This window comes from Ursus maritimus, unplaced genomic scaffold, assembly GCF_017311325.1.
Source record: "Ursus maritimus isolate PB19 unplaced genomic scaffold, ASM1731132v1 scaffold_5, whole genome shotgun sequence".
Classification (NCBI taxonomy): domain Eukaryota; kingdom Metazoa; phylum Chordata; class Mammalia; order Carnivora; family Ursidae; genus Ursus; species Ursus maritimus.
In genome coordinates, this window is record NW_024426663.1 from 32194974 (window position 1) to 32216164 (window position 21191).

General features: G+C 43.7%; 1 long non-coding RNA gene across 2 annotated transcripts in view; it reads left to right on the plus strand.

Annotated features, from left to right (window-relative positions):
* The window catches only part of LOC103663570, a 134738-nt gene that overhangs the window by 36336 nt on the left and 77211 nt on the right, over positions 1-21191 (plus strand). The window contains exon 1 of one of the 2 annotated variants that reach the window (XR_568808.2): positions 20649-21002. The exons of the other annotated variant lie outside the window; for it this stretch is intronic. This is a non-coding gene — a long non-coding RNA (uncharacterized LOC103663570). Of the gene's footprint in view, positions 1-20648; positions 21003-21191 lie in introns of those variants that run through there. 2 annotated transcript variants of the gene reach the window in all.

Genomic DNA, 21191 nt, shown 5'->3' on the forward strand with positions numbered 1-21191 from the left:
GTAGGATAGATACTGTAGTAAAGCCTATGGGAGATGCAAACAAGAGCACGGAGTGAGCCCTAGCCTCAGAGAATTTACATTAAAACACCTAAGACATATAACAGTGTTTCTCAAACAGCCCTTTTCGGAATCACAGGCTGGGGCACTTGGTTGGCTCAGGGGGTAGAGGATCTAACTCTTGATCTCGGGGTTGTCAGTTCAAGTCCTATGGTGGGTATAGAGATTCCTTAAAGAAATAAAATCTTAAAAAAAAAAAAATCACCTGTCTGTTACAAAAGAAGTTTCTCAGGACCTGAAATAGATGTGATGCACGAAGCTGCATTTAACTTCCACCCCCATAGTTCAGATAAATACTGAGGTTTGAGCGGCATTGTTCTGGAGTAAGTGTAGGCTCTGAGCCTAGGGTGTAAAGCCTTCATTTTCCATGTACAGTTAGTGTAGCCATATCCTGTAGGGGAGCACTGAGGGATATTGAAAAAAGTGTGTAGTCTATAGGCCTCAAGGTGAGGAACACATGTCAGGTGTGTTTGAAAAGTAGAAGAATTGGCCTGGGAGGTAAGGAGTAGCGTGGTTTCTACAGCAACCAGAGGAATAAATGCATATAATCCCAATGTTTATGGAATGCCCTGTTGAGTGACTGATGTGCCCATCATCAGGGCTTAGGCCTAATGCTTTTTAGGTCAGAGGGAAATCCAGAGATTTGTTTCTCCATAAATATTTATCAGTGGATACTTTGGGAATTAAAAGATACCAGGAAATAGGTTTAATTTATACGTCAGTCTTTGTGTGGACGGGTTGGGCAGATTGGGTATATCTGTTGGGTGCAGTAGATAGTGACTCCTGGTTGGTTTGAGGCGCTCCTGGTTGGGATGTTGAAGGTTTATTCATGGGGGAAGAGACTGTGAGAAAGTCTGAGCCTCGGAAAGGAGAATCTATAGAGAGACAGTGGGTAGAAAGAGGGATGCATGTGCTGGGAGGAAGAAGAAGTTCAGGGAAGCTCAGAAGTTGTTCTTTTCCCTGACAATCTACCGGGAGGAGTTTCTGTGGCAGAGCACAGAGCACATTGTCCAGCCTGGGCTCGAGAGGCTGAGTGGGAAATGCAGGAGTGTAAAAATGTAGAAGTGGACTGGGGCTGGGCAGAAAAGGCCTTCCTTTCTTGCCACCATAGAAGCAGAGAGAGCTTAGTGTAGGTCTCGAGAAGAAGTAGGAGAACTTGCCAGAAAGGAGTATGATCCTCTGGGTAGAGGCAGAATAGGGAATGCATGGAAGCGAACTGGTTAATGCTGGAATCCTAAGTCCAGTTATCTGAATTGGAGGACAGTGTCTTTTAGCTGAACTCTTGACCTTGACTCTGAGATGCTTTCCCACTGCACCAAACATGGGGGACATTTACAGCACTCATAATGGGATGGAGGAGAAGTGGAGTCCTAGATGGGGGAGTGGTAGACTGGGGTGGAGGTCTTTGGACAAATCCTTTTATAATCCTCTAGGTAGTAATGGGCCAGGAGCTAAGGAACCCACAAGAAGCTGGTAGGGGAAGACTTTGGCTCAAGGCCTGCCTCTGGGATTTTGCCTTTGGGATTCTTTTATCCTGAGATGAAAAGCAGATTTGCGTGGAAGCATGGTTTACCCTGTGAACTGACTCCATTTACCCAGTCCTTGGACAGTTGTACATTAAGTGCTACCATGGCTTCAAAACAAAAGAAACCAATTTTGTCACTTTCCTGACCCTTGAGGGGATACTTTGGCTCAAGATGGAACAAGGTGTTCTTGTTCAGTAGCTCCTCCAGACTTTTCTTTTTGCTGTTATAATAACGAACTGAAGATTGAGAAGCATGATCTCTCCCCTGCATGACAGCCCTTAATCCACCTGCCCCCTAGGCACTGGGTAACCTCACACTGTCATTGGTCTTTGCTTTCTTTTTGGCCCCCAACATGTGATAAGGGGATGCTGGGCTCCATCATGCTGGGGGCTTGACTTTGGATGGTGAGTAAGTAGAGAAGAACTAGAAGAGCTTCTTTGCAGGGAACACTCAACAAGGGTGTTTTGGAGCAGGCCGGGGACCCTAGAAAGCTGTATCTCAGCTCCACAGTGGCAGGATCTCCTGTAGGAAGGCCTCTGGGGCCTGCAACACCTAAGTTCAGCTGTCCCATGGAGCAGATTCTGCTCAGCATGGAGATAAGGGGCCTCGTTTATTATCAACACAACACATCAGGACATACTCATCCAAGTAAGCGAGTCTTAGCTTTTTCAAAGTAGCTTCAAAGCACACTAAAGGTTTTCTTGCCCCTCTGGCATTTTCTCCGAATACTCAGTGGTGGCAAATCTCTATATGTGAAAGATAAATTGATTCTTGCCAATTATCTAAATCCTTAGGAGTCAGGTCCAGTGTATAAAGTAGGAGATCAAACAAGCTCAGTTATAATATCCTGATTTTCTTTTCTTCATGGAAAATGGCCCTACAAGCAATTATAACAGGAATTTCAATATTATACTAAGCAATGGCAGCCCAACTGGAATCATCCCCCAAGGTGAATATTTTCATGACAATGCTGTACTTAATGTATAAGGTCCATTGGTTTAAAAAAGAAGTATCATCACTTCTTCTCTCATATATAAAATTCCCATGCCTACTATCATTTATCAACTAGCACTAAATTTAGAGTTCCCTCCAAGAATGGCTGTTTCTCTAAAACAGATCTCTTTTCCTCTTTAAAATGTTCTTCACTCACACGTAATGTGACTGAAAAGATTGGCTTTGGGCAAACAAAACTGCATGATGCTTTTACCAGAATTAATGATTTTGTCAGTACGAGTTTGACGGACTAACAGCTCTTCCTCACTACATGCAGATACAGTGAGAAGATTTAAAGAAACATAGTCTATATTAGAGCAGGGACACTAACTTTATTGGTGACATACTAGGAGAGAGGTTCTATTTGAATCACCCAAAACTTAACTTGAAAAGCTATTTCTGTGTTTCATGGAACTTCTAGCTGCCTAAGCATTCGAGTACTTTAAAAAGATAACCCTTATTCATATCAAGAACAGTCTTTCCTTGGCATTTGAAAATTTCAAGCTAAGGATGTCTGTCCTTGCTCCTGTGACACACTCTTCAACTTGGGTAGTTCAGCAAAATCCAAAAGATAAGATTTGAACACGTCTATCTCTTCATGTCATCACACAGGGAAGCTAAATTGCTGGGCAATGATAGAAGGACAGCCCGTTTCTCACTAAACTGCAAATTGGTTTGGCAAATCTTTAGCTGGTAATCGCCGAGTCTCACTCCTTTAGAACACTACGTCTTGAAAACTGATTGCGTGTTTCTTCAATTTACAATGCAGATCTGTTTAAAAAAAATTCTAAGAGTTTCAAAGTACCAAGTCCCTTTTTAAACCTCTGCGTCTTTTGAGAAACTGACTCATAGTATAAATATGAATGTAAGACATTAACCTGGATCATTATAACCGAGGGCTACGGGTAAATTAGAAAATTGCTCATTAGGTAATAAACAGAGAGAAAGAGAGAGAAAGTCTGATAGTTTTTGTTTTAGTCATTCAAGTAAAGGGGGAAATTCTACTAAAAAAACCCGAGTAATTTTAGTTTTCTTTAAATTATCTTGAAATTTCAAGTGAAAGTTTATAAATAGAGGGAAAGCATTACTGGGCAGGTAATTTCAGTAGCTCTTTTTTTTTTTTTTAAAGTTTTTATTTATTTATTTGAGAGACACAGAAAGAGTAGGAGGTGGGGGAGGGCCGGAGGGAGAGGGACAAGCAGACTCCCTACTGAGCAGGCGGCCCAACGCCTGGCTTGATCCCAGGACCCAGAGATCCGGACCCAAGCCAAAGTCAGATGCTTAACTGACTGACCCACCCAGGCGCCCTCAGTAACTACTTTTAAATAAAAGCAAAAAGCATAGCTAAATGTATTGCCTAAAAATTGGGCAGTAAAATATGTAAAGAACCTGTGTGGTTAAAGCCTTTTCTTAGGGAAATAAGTGGTTTAGGGTCCATGTGTTTCTCCAAGAGTTCAGTTTACTTCATCAAATCCCTTAAACTTTAGATAAGTTTTGTAGGTAAATACTTCCCACCTGAATACTTGGTCAAAAGGAGCATTTTATGGTATTTATGGATTGTCAACCTACTTAAAAATAATGTATGTTCCTAAAAATATTATACGAACAATATTAAAGAAAAATTTGAAAGGAGAGTTAACTCGGGAGTATCACTCTCCTAGCATATTTTTTCACTTTGTATTACCTTTCAATTGTTATCCACGTACATGCGTATCCTTACGTACCTAAAATCATTTTATGTATTGTTTTGTCGTCCACATTTTCATTTAGGATATCTGTAATGGCTGTTATCTTTATTATTTGAGAATATTCAGATAACACAAGGAAAACAAATGGGACGTTTGAGACTCACGATGTGCTAAGCATGCCTAACTACGTAAGGAGCAGATGGAGAGCTACAGACAAAACTCACTGGATGTATCGGGCATGCAGAGAATGAGGAAGCAAGCAGCTCTGTAGAAGTAGAATTCATAAGATATGTTAGATATAGGTAGAAAGTAAATCAGTAACCTGTAAGACATGTTGAAAATAGAACGGAATATATAATGGAACAAACGAGAGTTACTTTTAGACAAAGAAGGAATAGAAAGATCAAGTCCTGTTGTTTGATCGCTTCTGCGTTGACAGCTGTGTCGCCCCTAAATTGGCATCCGTTGGTGATATCCTTTATAGGCCCACTATGGACCCACCTCTGCTCAGCCCAAGAAAGGCAAATAAAACCCAAAGTAGTTCAGCAGCCTATTTGGCAAGTTTCAGCTATTGGCCAGCTGTACTTGCCCCTGAATCTCTGAGAGGGCAAGAGTACATCTCTGGCCTTACCTTAGTTTGGGTCCTTGTAACCACAGTAGTAGCTAAGGCAGCTCATACACGAGAGAGGGAAAGAGAGAGAAAGAGAGGACGTAAGATCAGTGTGTAACTAGGATTCAGGTAGTATGGTCCTCCCACCCTACTGATTTCTTATCCCAAGTGTGTTAACCCAACTCACGTTGTTGCCCTTAGTATCTTGCCATGTGTTGAAGTCAATTTAATATATTGGGCAATAGGAGCATGTTGATGTGGTTTGTGAGTCTTTCTGTTCCGTGACCCTGAGGGAGCCTGCTTGGTGGTATACTTAGAGTCTACCGTATAACAAGATCACTGAGATTTTAAAAGTACTTAGTCTCCAAAAGGAAAGGATTAGGACTCTGCTTTTCTCTCTGGCAAATGATGAACGGACTTGTGGACCGGAAGAAAAGCTGATTGTGCAGCAATAAGGGTCTTGAGCCAGCATGGTATCCATAGGTTTTAAAGTCAGTATCTGTTGAATGCATGAACGAATGTGTGCCAGGAGTTGGGGCTGGCACAGGAGCCAGGCAGCCTGAAGGCAGGGGAAACAGAAGGAGCCATTCGGGTTTGAAACTGTGTTTAAAGGGGGGGAGTTCATTGAGTTACATGGGACTGTATCTGACACGTATTTGTACGCCATTTGTGCCAGACATCCCTGGCTCTATGAGCCAAAAGAGCCGACCAAATATTCTTCTGGTGAAGAGAATACGGAGACGAGAAAGTGGGAAGAGCTGTGCATGCCAGAAGCTGTATCTTCAAAAAACAAAATGCCTCCATTCAAGTTGTCATTTACTTTAAATACTTCAGGACAGACAGTGTGAACTGTGTGTGATTTGCTGATTTAAATGAGATCCTGGGGTAGATTGAACATCTGAAGTGTCTTCCAATCAGGGATTCATACTCCAGGGGTAGTAATTTAGCATTTGAAAGTCCTAATTGGAAATTCATATCCTGAGGCTGTTACTTCAAGCCCATTTCAACTAGATCAGCCATCGAGGGTTCATTAATTGTTATACAGAAATGTTAGAAATAATTTATTGGAGAGATAACGGTCATTTGATTTATGTGCACTGGGTAGAAATATATATATTTGCATGAATAGAATATAAGAAAATCTGGTAGGTCCAGAAGACTAATACCTCTTAGTGTGGCATTCTTGGTTTAGAGCTCCAATTTAGTCCTACGTCCTGTCATTTGATGTGGGATTCTGTCACGTAATCCAAACAGAGTATTAGCTGAATCGTGCCACTAGACTATCACCACATCTGCACCAGGTCAGCCGGGTAGTTTGTGTGCCTAAGGGATGGGAAGATGAGACCTCAGCTCATTAAAAGAACAGATTATGGGACTCTTTTGGACCTGCTTCCTGATAAATGTTTGCACGTGTACCATAATGTGGCCCGGTACTTGCTGTCATTATAACGTACTGTCCAGAACTGCAAAGGGCCTGAGACTTTACCCTAACTCACAAGCTACCCAGTTAACCTGCCTCAGTTTCATGGATGCTGGAAGAAGATGTGAGACTCTTACTTCGGAGATGAACAGTTTATCACTCACAGCATAAGCAGCAGCCAGAGCGTCAGCTTTTTTGAACTGGTTCCTGGAGCCCCAATCCTTACACGGTCATAAGAGGGCTAGCTGTTGGCTACACAGGGAGTCGTTGTGTTACAGTAAATGACACCTGAGTTTAGGGAAACTGAATCTTTTATAAAGGGAAGTAAGTTCTGGAGAGAGACGCTACCTCTTTTTCCCCAAACTATTCCCAGGTTCACAAGACTATTGTACAAACATGTCTGGAAATGTAGTCCAGGGCCAAGGGCAGTCAATGGCTTGCTCCTAAGACACGTAAAATGTGAGAAATCCATGACGAATTGGCGCCCGACGCATAAACCCTAGAGCCAAGGAGTGGAGGAGGAGTCCTTTTGTCTTCACCATCTCAAATTATTGGAGGCCTTCAATAATCAACAGAGAGGCCATGAAAACTATGAACAGCTAAAGGGTCCCAGGCCCTCAGTGGTCCCTGTGCAAAGCCAGCTGAAGTCTCCCATTTGAAGTGGTGGGAATACTTGGCTGGGGACTTTCTGTCTTGCCCCCCTGCCCACTTGCACACATCTCCTAACAGTGTAGCAGATACGGTTATGAGATTCAGAGTCCGTTTTCCTTTTTCGAAGAAAGCTGCAGGTCCAAGGGTAGGCTGTCCGTCAAGCTGCCCGTGTTCTAGGAGATCCATCAGTGAGTAAGAAGGCCAGCCCCTAAGGACTAGACTTCTACCCTGTGTGTACCAAATTTTCTGGATTCTGTTTGGTAAACACAGATAAAAACATCTGATTATGTCACTGGCATTAAAAAGTTGTTACTGAAGGGGATAAAAAGTATGAAAGGGGGCTTAGGAACTGTAGTGCACGGAGAGTGAACAGAAGAGTAAGAGCTGGGTGGGGTGGATGGGGAAAGGGTGTTGCAGAGGAACTAACAAGCAAAACAAAAGCCTTTCTTGTCGTCTTGTGAATCCTCATGCCCCGAAGCAGAGGTGCCTTTGAAGCTATGGGTGCTGTAAGAGACAGCAACCATACTGCAGGGGTGCTGTTGCATGGTCTCATTTTTTAAAGCTTACTTTAGAGATTCACCTCTCTAAGGACTGGATCCTTGGAAGCCACAAGCCAGGCATCCGGGGAAGCTATGGGTTTCTAGATACTCAGTACCTGGCCTTGTTAGAAGCCTGAGGGAGAGGAACATTCCACCAAAGCATGACTGAGATGAAGACTTTGAGACCCGATAGAGTAGCAGATCAGTGTTAACACACCCAGTCAAGAGGAAACAAATGGCTTCTCCACCTGCCCCATTAACCACAAGTCCCCAGGCCAACCCAGGGGTAAACGAGAAGAGAGAGAGGGGCTCCCTTGAACACTAGAAGCAGCTGCAAATTGAACCATTAATCTTTGTGCGAGTCGTAGAGGAAAACCAGGTCTCTGGCTGATGGGCTTCGCACTAGGAAAGTTGTTCTGGTTAGCAGGGTGGCTGTCTCCTGGGGGAGCTCTGGGGATGGGTTTGGGGCATGGCAAGTGCCCTGGCAGCGCCCAAGCATTTTATTAGACTCATAAAGGAGAGGGGAATGTGCCTTCTTCACCACACTTCCCCGGAATTTGCAAATAGTTTCAGCGTCAGTGATTTGATTGTTTTTCTCAGAGGCACCCTATGAGAAGGGACCTACTTCTGCCATGAGAACATTCTTCGTGTTGAACCCTAGGGAAGGGATTGGGAGTTCTGTCACAGAAAAGGTGACATGTCACACCGTCTGCGGGCTGCTGCTCCCGGACCATGGTCTGCCTGGGTTGGAAAGCACATTGCTTCCCCTCTCTCAGGGCTAAGGTCACAGCGCACACTGTATGAGCGGCTGCTGAATAGGGGGTCGTAGTTGGGGGCCTCAAGGCATCCCACAGATGGCTCTGCCTCTTTGGAGTTGAAAGAACTTTCTGGGGTCTGAGGTTTATCTCAGAAGGTACTTGGTACATAATAATCTCTAACAATTACCACCTGCTCTAGGTCACAGGTACTGTTCCACATGCTTTATCCGTATTCAATCACGTTAAGTCTTCAAAACCTCTCAGCTTGTTGTTGAACAGTGACTGAGGCAGATTGGAAGTTAGCTGCCCAAGGTCACTCAGCTAGTTAAGAGTAGAACTAGCCTTTGAACTGGGCAGTGAGCTCTTCATCTGCTGACATACTACTTCTCATGGTGCACACTCCGTTGATACACTGTATGTGACCCGGGCAGTCACAGAGCCCTGCTCTTGGGAAGGGCCCCATACTTGGTTTATGCTCTGCTGTGGTGGTCTTGAAATTCTTGATGTTTTTTGGAAGGGGGGCCTACATTTCATTTTGTGCTGAGCTCTGCAAATTACGTATGTAGTCTGGATGGCCAGACTTAACCCGATTCATCTGTCTGGCTAGGGAGTAGGCTCTCTCTTCCTCCCCTCCCTCACTATCCTTGTGTCACCTTGGTGCCCCTCCCTCTGTGGGTGTGGGAGTTTCATTTCTCGTGGCCTCTCTGGCTTACCATGGAGGGTTGGCTGACATGGAAAGAGCTGAGGGCTGTGACCGCACAATCCAGATCTGGCCAGGCAGCAGAATGTCCAGATACACACGGAACTTCTTGAGGAGACCTATGTGCCCTTTAGAGTGACTCAAAGTGACAGTGTTGCTCACAGCCATGAGGATTTGTGTGGCCATTTAGGAAGGTGTCAGTACTGTTCTGGGGGTGGCTGGGTAGGGACATTATTTTGGAAATAAAGAGAGATATGAATGGATGTTGAGGTTTTGAGACCCCAAATCTGCAGGGAGTAAAGGTCCGTCTAACGAAGTGGCAGGTGCAGAAAGGGGACAGAAAAGGACAAAAATTTTCTCCTTATTTGTCCCTAGAGCCATACTCTTTATTTATTTAGTGAAGCTCTTTCTGGTCTTCTTGGATGTTGAAACATAAATTGCTCTATTTCTCAGGATGTAACTGTCTGGGGTGCCTTCTTTAGGCAGGATTTTTGAGTGAAATGTCGAGGCCGGTTTAGATTTCACAGTGCCCGATATCAAATTCCTGGTCAGTGTGTGAGGATCGTGGCCCCTTGGTGAGTCCCACAGCTCACACACAGGTGCGAGTGAGAGCAGAAGCGGAACTTGGTGGAACAGAAATCGGGAGCAGACAGGACTGAGTACACCCGCACAGCCTGGGGTGCTCGTCGGAGGGGTGAGGGGCTGGAATCTGGGGGGTGCTGTGTTTGCCCCAAGGTGTTGTCTTTTCCTAAATTCACAAAAAGGAAAGGAATGGGTTGTCTCAGTTGTGAGACCATCCTTCACCTTGGATTCTACCATAGGATTTCTTTAATTTAAAGAAATAGACGTCTATTTTTTTCTGATTTTAAAGGTAAAAGTCTGTGTAAAAACTTGGAAAGTATGAAAAAGAGTCAAGAAAAATTATTTATAATCCTATAACTTAGTGATGATCATGGTTTCTCTCTCTTTTTTAGGGATGGTTTCTTTGTAAAGGAGTCAAGTCTTCTGCGGCCCTTAAAGAATGACTCTATATGGATTTCGTGTGCTCACTAGTCCCCTGTGTGTGTGAACAGTCCTTAAAGGGTGGACGGCTTTGTGAGGGGCTCCCTGTAAAAACTATGTGTGTCTCTTCCAACTAGATTGTTACGGTTGCTTATGGAATATCTTTTCCTTCTCTTTATTGTGGTGGAAGAAGATGTTTATGCATTAAATTCCGTCTGATTGAAATTGAGAACTGACTTGGCTAAAAATCCACCTTTTAGGAGGGGACTTATATTATTAAAGTGCTTGGATGATTTAACTGCTAAGCAGAACCTCTTGTGCCAGGAACCTTTCTGTGTTTGTCGAAGTTAAATTGGTGTGGATTGTTGAGAGTTTCCTGTGCTGTTCTTATGAAAGGGTCCTGTTTGGATAAAGATCTCACAGAACTATCTTGGAGTGGCCAGAGTGTCAGTGTTACTGGGAGAAGTAATTTTCATATGGCATGTTTTTTCTCTCTTTAGTTAAAAAAAATCATTAAAGCCCTTTGTGTTTGTAGGATTTGAAAGACTAGTGGACTCACAGTTAACTTGAGAGTTAAATTATAACTTAGTACCTTCTGTGTAAACACTCAGTTTAGGGGCGCCTGGGTGGCTTAGTCAGTTAAGTGTCCAACTCTTGGTTTCAGCTCACATTATGATCTCAAGACCATGAAATCGAGCCCTGGTGTCAGGCTCCATGCTGGGTGTGGAGCCCACTTAAGATTCTCTCTTTCCTCCCTCTGCCCCTACCCCCACCTCTCCCTCTCCCTCCCTCCCTCTCTCAAAAAGATTTAGTTTCAAAAGAAAAAGAAAGGGAAAAGATCAATGTCCAAACTGGGTGGGGGAGATTCTTTCTCACACATCTACATCTGCTCTTCCTACTTTCGTCTAATATCCCTTTAAAGAGAATCATTTGTTGTGTGAACCTAAATGAAACGATTATTTGCTTTTCTGTTTAGAGTCTTAAAAGTTCCATTCGGGCGCCTGGGTGGCTCAGTCGTTAAGCGTCTGCCTTCGGCCCAGCGTCCTGGGATCAAGGCCCGCATCGGGCTCCCAGCTGAGGGGGAAGCCTGCTTCTCCCTCTCCCTTTCCCCTGCTTGTGTTCCCTCTCTCGCTGTGTCTCTGTCTGTCAAATAAATAAAATCTTAAAAAAAAAAAAAAGTTCTGCCTAGTTCATCCAATTTAATTCAGCCAGCATTACAGGCACCTACCTGATGGGGCTGAGGAGAGGAAAATCAAAAGTGTGCCCTCCATCCCCCAGGAGTGTAACTCCTGGTACCTGGCTGGGCAAATGGAATCTTACTCCTACTCATAAATGATACGCTGATTGCTCTAATCACAAAACTGTTACATTTCCATGACAGGGACAATAATATTAAGGCGTCTGATTTCCCTCACACGATTCTGCAAGGGCTGGAGCCGCCCCGGACGCCCCGTTGTTCCTCACCGCCCCGTTGTTCCTCACCGCGGGTGTATGGTTGCATCATCTCAGGATCACTGGGGAGGCACCTTGAGGTCTTCTTTGTTATTTGGGGTTTTTGGAAGTCATCCCAAGGGCCTTGATCAGGATGGGCCTCAGGAACGTCTAGGTCGGAGTCCTCCCTCGCTCTCACTTCCCCTGGAATTTCCCCAGAATCGTGAGAGGACTTGGAGGCCAGTGGTTGTTGATCACCCCTCTGGGATGATGCGTATCTGGGTCTGTCTGTGCAGACAGAGAGAGAGAGTGTGCAGCGGACTGCCTGGGGCCAAATCTCCTGCTGGGCCACTGGAGACTTCCACAAAGAGAAGGCCAGGTGGCCCTGGCTGTGGTTCTAGGTTTTGGGTGTTTTTTGACCCTTTCAGTTTCTCTGTCTGATGTTGGCCACTAAATTGTTACAGGACAGAAGCTAGACCTCTTTGGACGGGCTTCGTGTTGCTTACTATCCCTTTGTGTGAAAGCTGTTAATTCTAGGCAGAAAAGAAACACGAACCTGGTAACTTGCCCCCATTTAGATAATGTGGAACGTTCACATGGATTTGGTACCTAGGCCTTTCCAGTTAGAGACGTATGCCCTGGAGATTCTTCCAGTAGCTCTCATCACTCCTAGGTCTTCTGTAACATAATCAGTGTGTATCAGAAATGTTGCACAGGAGAACTTATTTTTGTCCGAAGCAATTTAATTTTTATAGGAAACAGAAATGTTGTTTCCTTTAAAAAAAAAAAAAAAGCTCAAGTCGCGCATTGTTTTCTGACAAAAGCCAAGAGTCTCCATTTTACCTTCTAGATTAAATCTTTCAGAGAACTTCTGTATTCACTAAAAATTAGGCTAACAATTATCCATAAAAATGAAGCTGTATCTACTAATTATGTGTCTTTGTAAAACCAAACCCGAAGAGGTCTTTTAAATGCCACATTTGCATCTTGAAAAGAGGCTATTATTTATGTGCTTTTTTTTCCCTTTGGCCCTCTGCTCTTTGACAGACCATTTTGCTGTGATTGGTAGCATTTTCCTCTCAGGTTCATTTTCAAATGTTAATCATTAGTCATTCCTCATGACCTCTCCATGCAGCCTCCCAGAATATAGGGTTCTTAAGGGCTGCCTACTCCAACAATAGTGGGGAGGGGCTCTGAGGGTTACAAGTGACTTGGGGTCACGTCCTGAGTCCAAAAAAGTGGAAAGGTTAGTCTAGTGGTCACCGGCCCCAGGCCCTGGGAAAGGTAGGCCTCTCTAGGCCTTGGAAATTGAGAAGGAAGCATGTCCATGTGCAGCCCTGGCTGTGCTTAGTGAGACAGGCCTCGCAGGTTCCCAGAAACCCCTTTGATTTGCTGCCCATTCCACATGATGTTTAGTAATAAACAGAGTTCAATGACCAGTCTAGACAAACAAATCATGGCCCTGGCAAATCCTTGTGTTCTGATGACATGTTATGTCTCTGCGATGCAGAGAGGAAGCAGCCAGCTTTGAAACGAAGGCAGTGCCTTTGTGAGCTAACAGCAGAGAGAGAGAGAGGCTGAGAGGGATTCAGACAACAGACCGCGCTCTGGCCAAATTAGAAGGTATTCCCTGCTTTGTGGTTTGTGAGTTTTCTGCTCTGTCTTCCTCCAGGCATTAGGAAGCTGCCCTGAACTTGAGTGAAATGCGAGAGGTTTAAATATTAATATTTCTGGAGCCCTCAGGGTAGACTCAACCACCTGCTTCCCCCGTAGCAGCTGTCCTACACAGTTTTCATTGGAGAGACACCATCTTTCCCTTTAACAGAGTATTTCATCAAAGTTGGATTTTAATTGAGTCAGGAAGCCTTCCAAGACACTTCATTTTCATGTTCCCTGGCTAGCTTTATCTGTCATTTGGAGGTGAAGAGAAATCTCAGAACTTCCTCATTTAACGTGTTCTTTCTTCTTCCACCTTGTCAATGAAAGTATGGTACCAAACCTTGGCAAGTTCGTGCGTTATCAGCATATAGCAAACAGTGAAATCTCATTTCTGTTGGGACTAAGATAGGAAAGATGCTAGGAAAGGACTAAGCTCGCTGAATTCTCTGTAAAATAATCCTGGGTGAAAATAGCAGTTTGTTTTTTTTTTTTAAATTTGAACATGTGCTTCTCATAAATACAGTCCAGGATGATAAACTGTGTATATATACAACAAAGAATGCTTAGAAAATGCGGTTGGTAGTATTCTTCTATGAATGTATTTGGGCTGCTTTCATTTAGAAATAATTCATTTTCAGTATTTATCAGGGGAGGTTCTTTTACAATTATTTAAATACATTTTTCTTTGCCTGCATTGAATTGTTTACGCAGTGTTAATGGTTCTTCACAAATATTTACTAAATCACTCTGTAAACTGTTCTCTAGATTAGACCAGAAGGTTCAAGACTCTGCCTAACTCCCTTCTTTTAGTCTCCAGCCTTTTAAGGTAATCTCTCTGCTGGTATCTGTGCAATTAACTGAGAGCATTTTAATAACAGAGAATAATAATTGCTGTTTGCCTATCATTGAGAGGAATTTCCCCCCATACATTCATTTTTAGGGAGACTAGATCGTCATGTAGCACACAGCGATGCTGATAAACACTTTAATTACTTACTGCCTGAGAGATTTTGGTGGATGAGGAACAAGAATTTGCACTTTTGCTCATATTTTGTGGAGAATTAAGTAAGAGTCTTAAATCCCTACAATTGCTGAGAATGTGGGAATTTCTGGAGAGAAGGTGTTTTATAGATAGTCGTAAATCTATAAAAAATATTCACGTGTGCATCAAACTATGCTGAGATGAACAAATGATCAGGGAATAAAAACAAAAGCCGACCTTTTTGCTACTCTTTTCGGGGAAAGGGTTTTGTCGTGGACATAAATTCCTCTACAGAGCAATCTGGGAAAAAGAAAGTGTGTTCATTCCCACTACCTCAGTTTAGTAGAATGTTATTTCTATATGTGTTTTTTCTTACATGACCAGTTCTATAAATTTTAATTTTAATTGCAATATGAAAGAATTATACCTCAACGTACCCTAACATTTACCCTGGTCTAAATTCGAACTTACAAATTTTTAATAAAGTAATGCCTGTGTTAATTAGATTTCAGGATTCAAGAACTGTATTAAATAAACTCAATTAATATGTATGTATAAATGCACTTGGGATACTAGGTCTGCGATTCACAGAATGGAAACATATGAGCCATTTCTCAGTTACTGCCAAGATTCACCAGTTCAAACTATTTGAAATTCAAGGAGTTCTTTGCCATCCTTCATCTGGGAAAGTAAATGTGACTTAGGGTAGCTTAAGAATTCAGTGAGACAGAAATTCACCTGTCTCATCGCATTAGTTAATTCACTTTTGCACTCATTCACCAAATGAGGGCCTACTAGGTGCCACCCTTCCCTACTAGGTGTTAGGATTACAGGTTTTCCCTTGCCTCAGGAAAGTAGAGCGTTCCTATGGAACTTTTCATGAGCCAAGGGTGGTTTAAAGTAAGAAGCCATTATCATTAATTTATATGGGAAACTTTCTGAGTGTGACCCCCAAAAATAACCATGCTTAGGCTTTTCTGATACCTTAGGACCCATCTTGCTACCAGATGCACAAAATAAATTGGGATAAAGCACAGGTGTTGACAGACATAGCTCAAAGGTATGGCAGCTCGAGGCCCAGACACTCAGTGTGGTTCCCCAGCAAGGAGCACGGGGGCGCCACTCTTGCTTCTTGGGGCGCACGCTGCCTCTATGCAGACTCGCTGCATGACAAATGCTAAAATGCTATTTTCGATTTTCACCTTTTTTCATAAAAGCAAAAATCCTCCTCTGATTTCTTTCTTTTTTTTTTTTTTTGTGAAAACATGTCCTCTTTCGTAAAAGCAAAGTGATGTAACGTGAACTTCCGAAAGTGGAGATCCCTGTAGAGTGGCGAGCAAAGGCAGGCCAGCTCCTGCTCTCATGTGGTGGATGTTGGGGAGAATTGACGTGATCAGATAGGCATTTCGAAATGCTCAGCCTCATTTACTTTGAAATTTTAAAGATAATTATAATATTCAAGTTAACTACTGGAACAGAACCTTAGAATACCTGGAAAATTTAAAAGGTGACATGCATTCACTGATAGGACTATGGCTTAAATTGCCAAGAAGCTTTCTAATACTATTATATTTATATTATTTTGTGCCAGAGAAGTTTGAAAAGAATACCACAGTGATTAGGTGGCAATATCTGTGCTCCCTGCCCTCTTCCCCCCTTTCTGGATTTATTTTGCTCTGCTGAAGGCTAAACTTTCTGCTGGCTTAATTTTTTAAATTTAAATTCAGTTAATTAACATAGAGTGTATTATTTGTTTTGGAGGTAGAGGTCAGTGATTCATCAGTCTTATATAACACCCAGGGCTCATTACATCACGTGCCCTCCTTCATGCCCATCACCCACTTACCCCATCCCCCGACCCCCTCGCCTCCAGCAACCCTCACTTTTTTTCCTATGATTAAGTCTCTTATGGTTTGTCTCCCTCTCTGACTTCATCTTGTTTTATTTTTTCCTCTCTTCCCCTATGATCCTGTGTTTTGTTTCTTAAATTCCACCATGAGTGAGATCATATAATTGTATTTTTCTGATTGACTTATGTCGCTTTTCTGCTGGCTTAATAGTTGGGTAATCGGTAAAAAATTCACCCCCAAAATGGGTAAAAATAATGGGTAAAAATTCACGGTCAAACTTAATCTCTATTGCTACATCCTATTCTCCTTGGGCCCTGAAAATCTAGTCTTGCCAATTCAAGGGAAATAGTCCAGTTAGCAATGGCCCAGTCATTTCCTGCCTAGATCCAGTCATGAGCAGACTTCTGCCCCCTCCCTGGTTCTGGGGTCTGCATCTAAGTTCAGGGGAGGTGCTGGTGGTGCTTGCAGAATGTGTTAGGGAAATCCTCTGGCTCTGGCTGGCACTCTATGAGATGTTCTTGGCCTTACGGGTTTTTTCTTTTGGTTGTTTTTTTTTTTTTTTGGTGTGTATTTTTTTAAGATTTTATTTGTGTGTGTGAGAGAGAGCAAGCGAGCGAGTGCGAGCCGGGAGGGGCTGCCCTGAGCGCAGAGCCCCACCCACATGGGCTCAGTCCCACCACCGAGACATCATGACCTGAGCTGAAATGAAGAGTCAGACGCTTAACCCACTAAGCCACGTAGGCGCCCTGGCCCTATGGTCTTTAAGGTCTATTGGCCTTCAATCCCTCCTAGATTCTGCAGTTATGTCCACAGGGCTTCTCCCTGCTAGCCCTCGACTCCTAACACCATTCCATACTCTGTATCCACCGTGCTCCAACCAGGAGATGCCTTCTGATGTGTTGGCCCTTCCTCTGCTTTGCCTTGCCTTGGCTTGGGGCTGGGACTCCTCACAGACACATCACTGGCTCTTTCAGCTTTACCCCCTGAGGCATTGATAGATGAGCTTCCTTTAGAGAAAACTTGCCCTACTGGGGTTTCAAGCACAGGCTCTCTACTCTGGAATATCCTGAAGGGTATTTAGGCACATGGGCAGGGCTTGGGACAGAGCTAGGAGCAGGTGTGAGGCAGGGCGTGTGGGTGGGGTGTGGGGGTGGGGCCTGGGGCAGGTGTGGGGCAGGGCACGTGGGCAGGGCACGTGGGCAGCGTGGGTGGAAGGGGCTTGGGACAGGTGTGGGGCAGGGCATGTGAGTGGTGCTTGGGGCAGGTATGGGGCAGGGTGTGGGGGCAGGGCACGTGGGCAGAGGGTGGGGCAGGTGTGGGGTGGGGCAGAATAGACCAGCAGTGAACAGCACTCTACTCCCACCCAGAAAGATTTTTAATCTCCACCCTTTCCAGTGGAGAGAAAAATCCCCCCCAACTATAATTTATGGATAAGCTTTATATACAGGTTACTTAGGACTCTAGTACTTGATTTTTTAAAAAAGATTTTATTTATTTATTTAAAGATTTTATTTATTATTTATTTATTTAAAGATTTTATTTATTTATTTATTTATTTATTTATTTATTTATTTATTTATTTAGAGAGCAAGTACTGGGGAGGACAGGGAGAGAGAGAAGAGAATGTTAAGGAGACTGTGCTGAGTGCGGGGCTTGACCTCACCTACATAACTATATATATTAAAAAGAGAGACAGAGAGGGAGAGGCTGGAGGAAACGCAGAGGGAGAAGGGAGAGAACTGAGTCGGAGGCTTAACCAGCTGAGCCACCCAGATGCCCCTCTAGCACTTGATATTTAAAACCAAGTTTTTGAACCTCAGAAAATCTTTTATCTGTTCAAAAGCCTGGTTTCTGCAAGTCAGAAGGGTCTTTGTTTTCAAGACTAGTCTTTATTAGAAGTTTAAAAAATTGATACTAAAAAAAAATTAAATTTAGAAATGTGGTTGGTTCATTCTCACTGTATTTTGATCTGTCATGAGGTGGTAGATACCAGTCTCAAATTCAGTTTTTTTTTTAAGTTTATTTATTTATTTATTTTAGTAATCTCTATACCCAGTGTGGGGCTTGAACTCATGACCTTGAGATCAAGAGTCACAGACTCGTCCAACTGAGCCAGCCAGGTACCCTTCAAATTTAGCTTTAATGGAGGAAAAATGGGGGAGGCAGGTGGGGAAGGTTGTAAGGGCAGGAAAATGAAAGGCGTATTGACTGGAAGAATTTACTGAGAACAAAATCCCTTCAGAAAGTGTTTCAAAAAATGTCATCTCTGTGTTAACTTAAGAATTGGAGCTACCTTGTGGAACCTCAGGTTTTCTTTATTCAGGGCAGAGCACACTCTTCAAAAACCTCAGTGGTGTGCCATTTTTCTTTTGCTTACAACTTTCTTAGCAAGGTCTTTATTAAGGCCAGTTCTGTATCTGCCCCAAATTTATGACCTAATTTGTGCTGAAAACTATTTTTGTTTCTGCTTTCTATGCCTCCATGGTAGTGTTTAAATTTGCTAAGTGTGAAATCTCACCCCAAAGCCTTTTCTTGAAAGTGATTCCAAACATCGAGGAGTGGATGATTTAAGCTGCTCTTCAAAAATCATTACGCAAAATGCAGTATGAAATGAGACGTGAACTGGCAGTCACAAAGGTGGGAGCACAATGCTGGGATGCGTTTGTAAAAATGTGATGGCTTATTCAAATGATACGACCATTACCAGATCACCACTGGGAGTCAAACAGAACAAGCTGTCTAGTAGCTTCATTGTAAGGAAAAGCTAGATAGTAATATAGGTCTGCAACATGCCCAGTACACAGAAGGTGTTCAAAAGTCTAGGTTGAAGGGCACCTGGGTGGCTCATTCGGTTCAGCATCTGCCTTCAGCTTGGGTCATGATCCCAGGATCCTGGGATGGAGCCCCACATTGGTCTCCCTGCTCCATGGGGAGTCTGCTTCTCCATCTTTCTCCCTCTGCCTTTCCCCCTGCTTGTGCTCACGTGCTCTCTCTCTGAAGTAAATACATAAAATCTTAAAAATAGAAAGTGTGGATTGACTGTCCAGCTTCTCAGAGGCCAATCAGCAAAGCCTACGAGATGAGCTGAGCTGCCAGACCTCCCACCCACTTCATTTTCCTGGGAAGAAACTGGAGGCACGCTGACTCTTCAGCATAAGGAAGGAGATGGGGTGTTAATTCTTGTGCCGTGAGACTGGGTGTCAGTAGAGCTCTGGTGCCTAGAGAATTTGTTGTTGATTATTAGAAAGTCTTGCTCACCCCATCATGTGGGGCCAAGTTTTAATGAAATCTCAAAGGATCCTACCCTTTCCCACTTATATCAATCAGGGAGGGAGAATGACAAAGTACAAAATCAGGGAAGGTCTGGGCCCTCCACACTTGCTGCCTCTTTCAGTGAGAAACAATGTAGTAGAACAAACACTGGCCCTGAATTCAAATCCTACCTCTGTTGTGTCCTACCTGACCCTGAAGAAGTAACTTCACCTCCTTGAACTTTAGTAGACATATCTGATGAAAGGTAGGCTTGTGAAGATAAGAAGGATTAATATGTCAAGTACCCATGAATCAAAGTTATAGTTTGTGTTTTAAATGTTTTTAAAACATTTTTAAGATTTTATTTATTTGACAGAGCGCTCGAGGTCAGGCATGGGGGGCGGGGAGTGGGGGTGGCTGCAGGGGGAGGGGCAGAGGGAGAGGGAGAAGCAGGCTCCCCAGTGAGCGGGGAGTTTGATGTCTGTCTCGGGGCTTGACCCCAGGACCCTTGGATCATAACCTGAGCCGAAGGCAGATGTTTAACTGACTGAGCCACCCAGGCACCCCTAGTTTGTGTTTTAAATAGCATTTTTTTTTTACATTTTCCAAATATATATAATAATATAATCATATTGAATATGTTCTTTCAAACTATAAGCCCCCTCCCATATTTGTGAGTTGCCATCTTCCATTGATAGTCACTGAATTGGACTTTTTAAATTGACCCTTGTGCTCATCTGGAACATACACTGCAGAACATTATAACATAATCAATCTGAATGTCATTACCATTCATTATCCCTAAAAGCATTTATGAGACAGCTACGTGCTTGGGGCACTGTCTAGATGGATCGACAGCCCTTGATTTCTAGCACCTTGCAAGCCAAGACGGTTCTGCAATAATCAGGCTTGGAGGCTCGAAAATGGAAAGACTGGCAAGACTGGGTCACAATGATGGCATTTTCAAAGCACACAAGCAGAGGGAAGGACTACCTGGGGTCATATGGCCTGTAGTGAGTAACGCAGAGGAATCTGAATGGGGTGTAAAGACTGGAAGAGGTTAGTTAGTCTGGAAAAGCTCAAAAGTGGAGATTGGGTTTTGGGAGCTGCTTCAGAGAAGGAAAGGATGCAGAGGGGATTGGTCCAGCCAGTTAGGGATAAATCCAGATTGGGGTACAATGGCCAGATAAATCATGTGACTTCAAAGATTAGGGGAGCTCTGGGGTCTCCTGATCCTACCAATGAATGAAATACTCCGTACCCATTGTGTCCTGGCTTAGAGCTACAAGAGCAATTTCTGCTTTCCAGGAGCTACTCCTCTAGGATCTGGTGTTTCAGGGTAAATGCAGGACAGTGTGTTGCGAGTATTTGGGAGGAAGTGACTAGTTCAATGGGGGGAGGGGCACTTGCTTGGCGGAAGGGTTCACAGAGATCATGACATTCTACAGATGAGGAAATTGAGGGCCAGAGAGAAAAAAAACAAATTGTTCAAGAACACACAACAGAGAAGTAACAGAGTTGAGATGACAACCCAAGCCCTCTGCCCTGTGCTATGACTCATTCCTGGCCATTTTCCTAATAGCTGTTTCTCTGCCTGAGGAAAGTGAGGAATCACATGAGGCTGAAGGAGTCATGGAACAGAAAGGGAGATGGTCTTGCGTTTCCTGATAAAAAAACTTTGAGACTGGGGCTCAGTTTACCGTGCAAGAGACCTGTATGGGGGGGGGGGATTCCTAAGAGGAAGCTAAGAATGAAGACCGCACAGTGGGGAGTTGAGATTTCAAATGCTAATGACATCATTTGACCTCTAAAGTTCTACCCATGGATTTTTGCTTCATCCAGTTTGAGTTATGAGGTGTGACCCAAGGATCTTCCCCGCTGCAGGTAAGCCAGTGCTCTGAGCGTGGCTCTTCCAGGTCTGTGTTGTGGGCTTACGGAAAGGACACTGTAGTACGTTAGCAGGACGCCCATGAAGACTGTAGGTGTAGAGGTGGGGAAGAATGCTTGGCAAGCTGCTGAGGAGTGTGAGAAGTGGGAGAATTTGATGGATAAGTGGGTGGATAGATGAAAGGA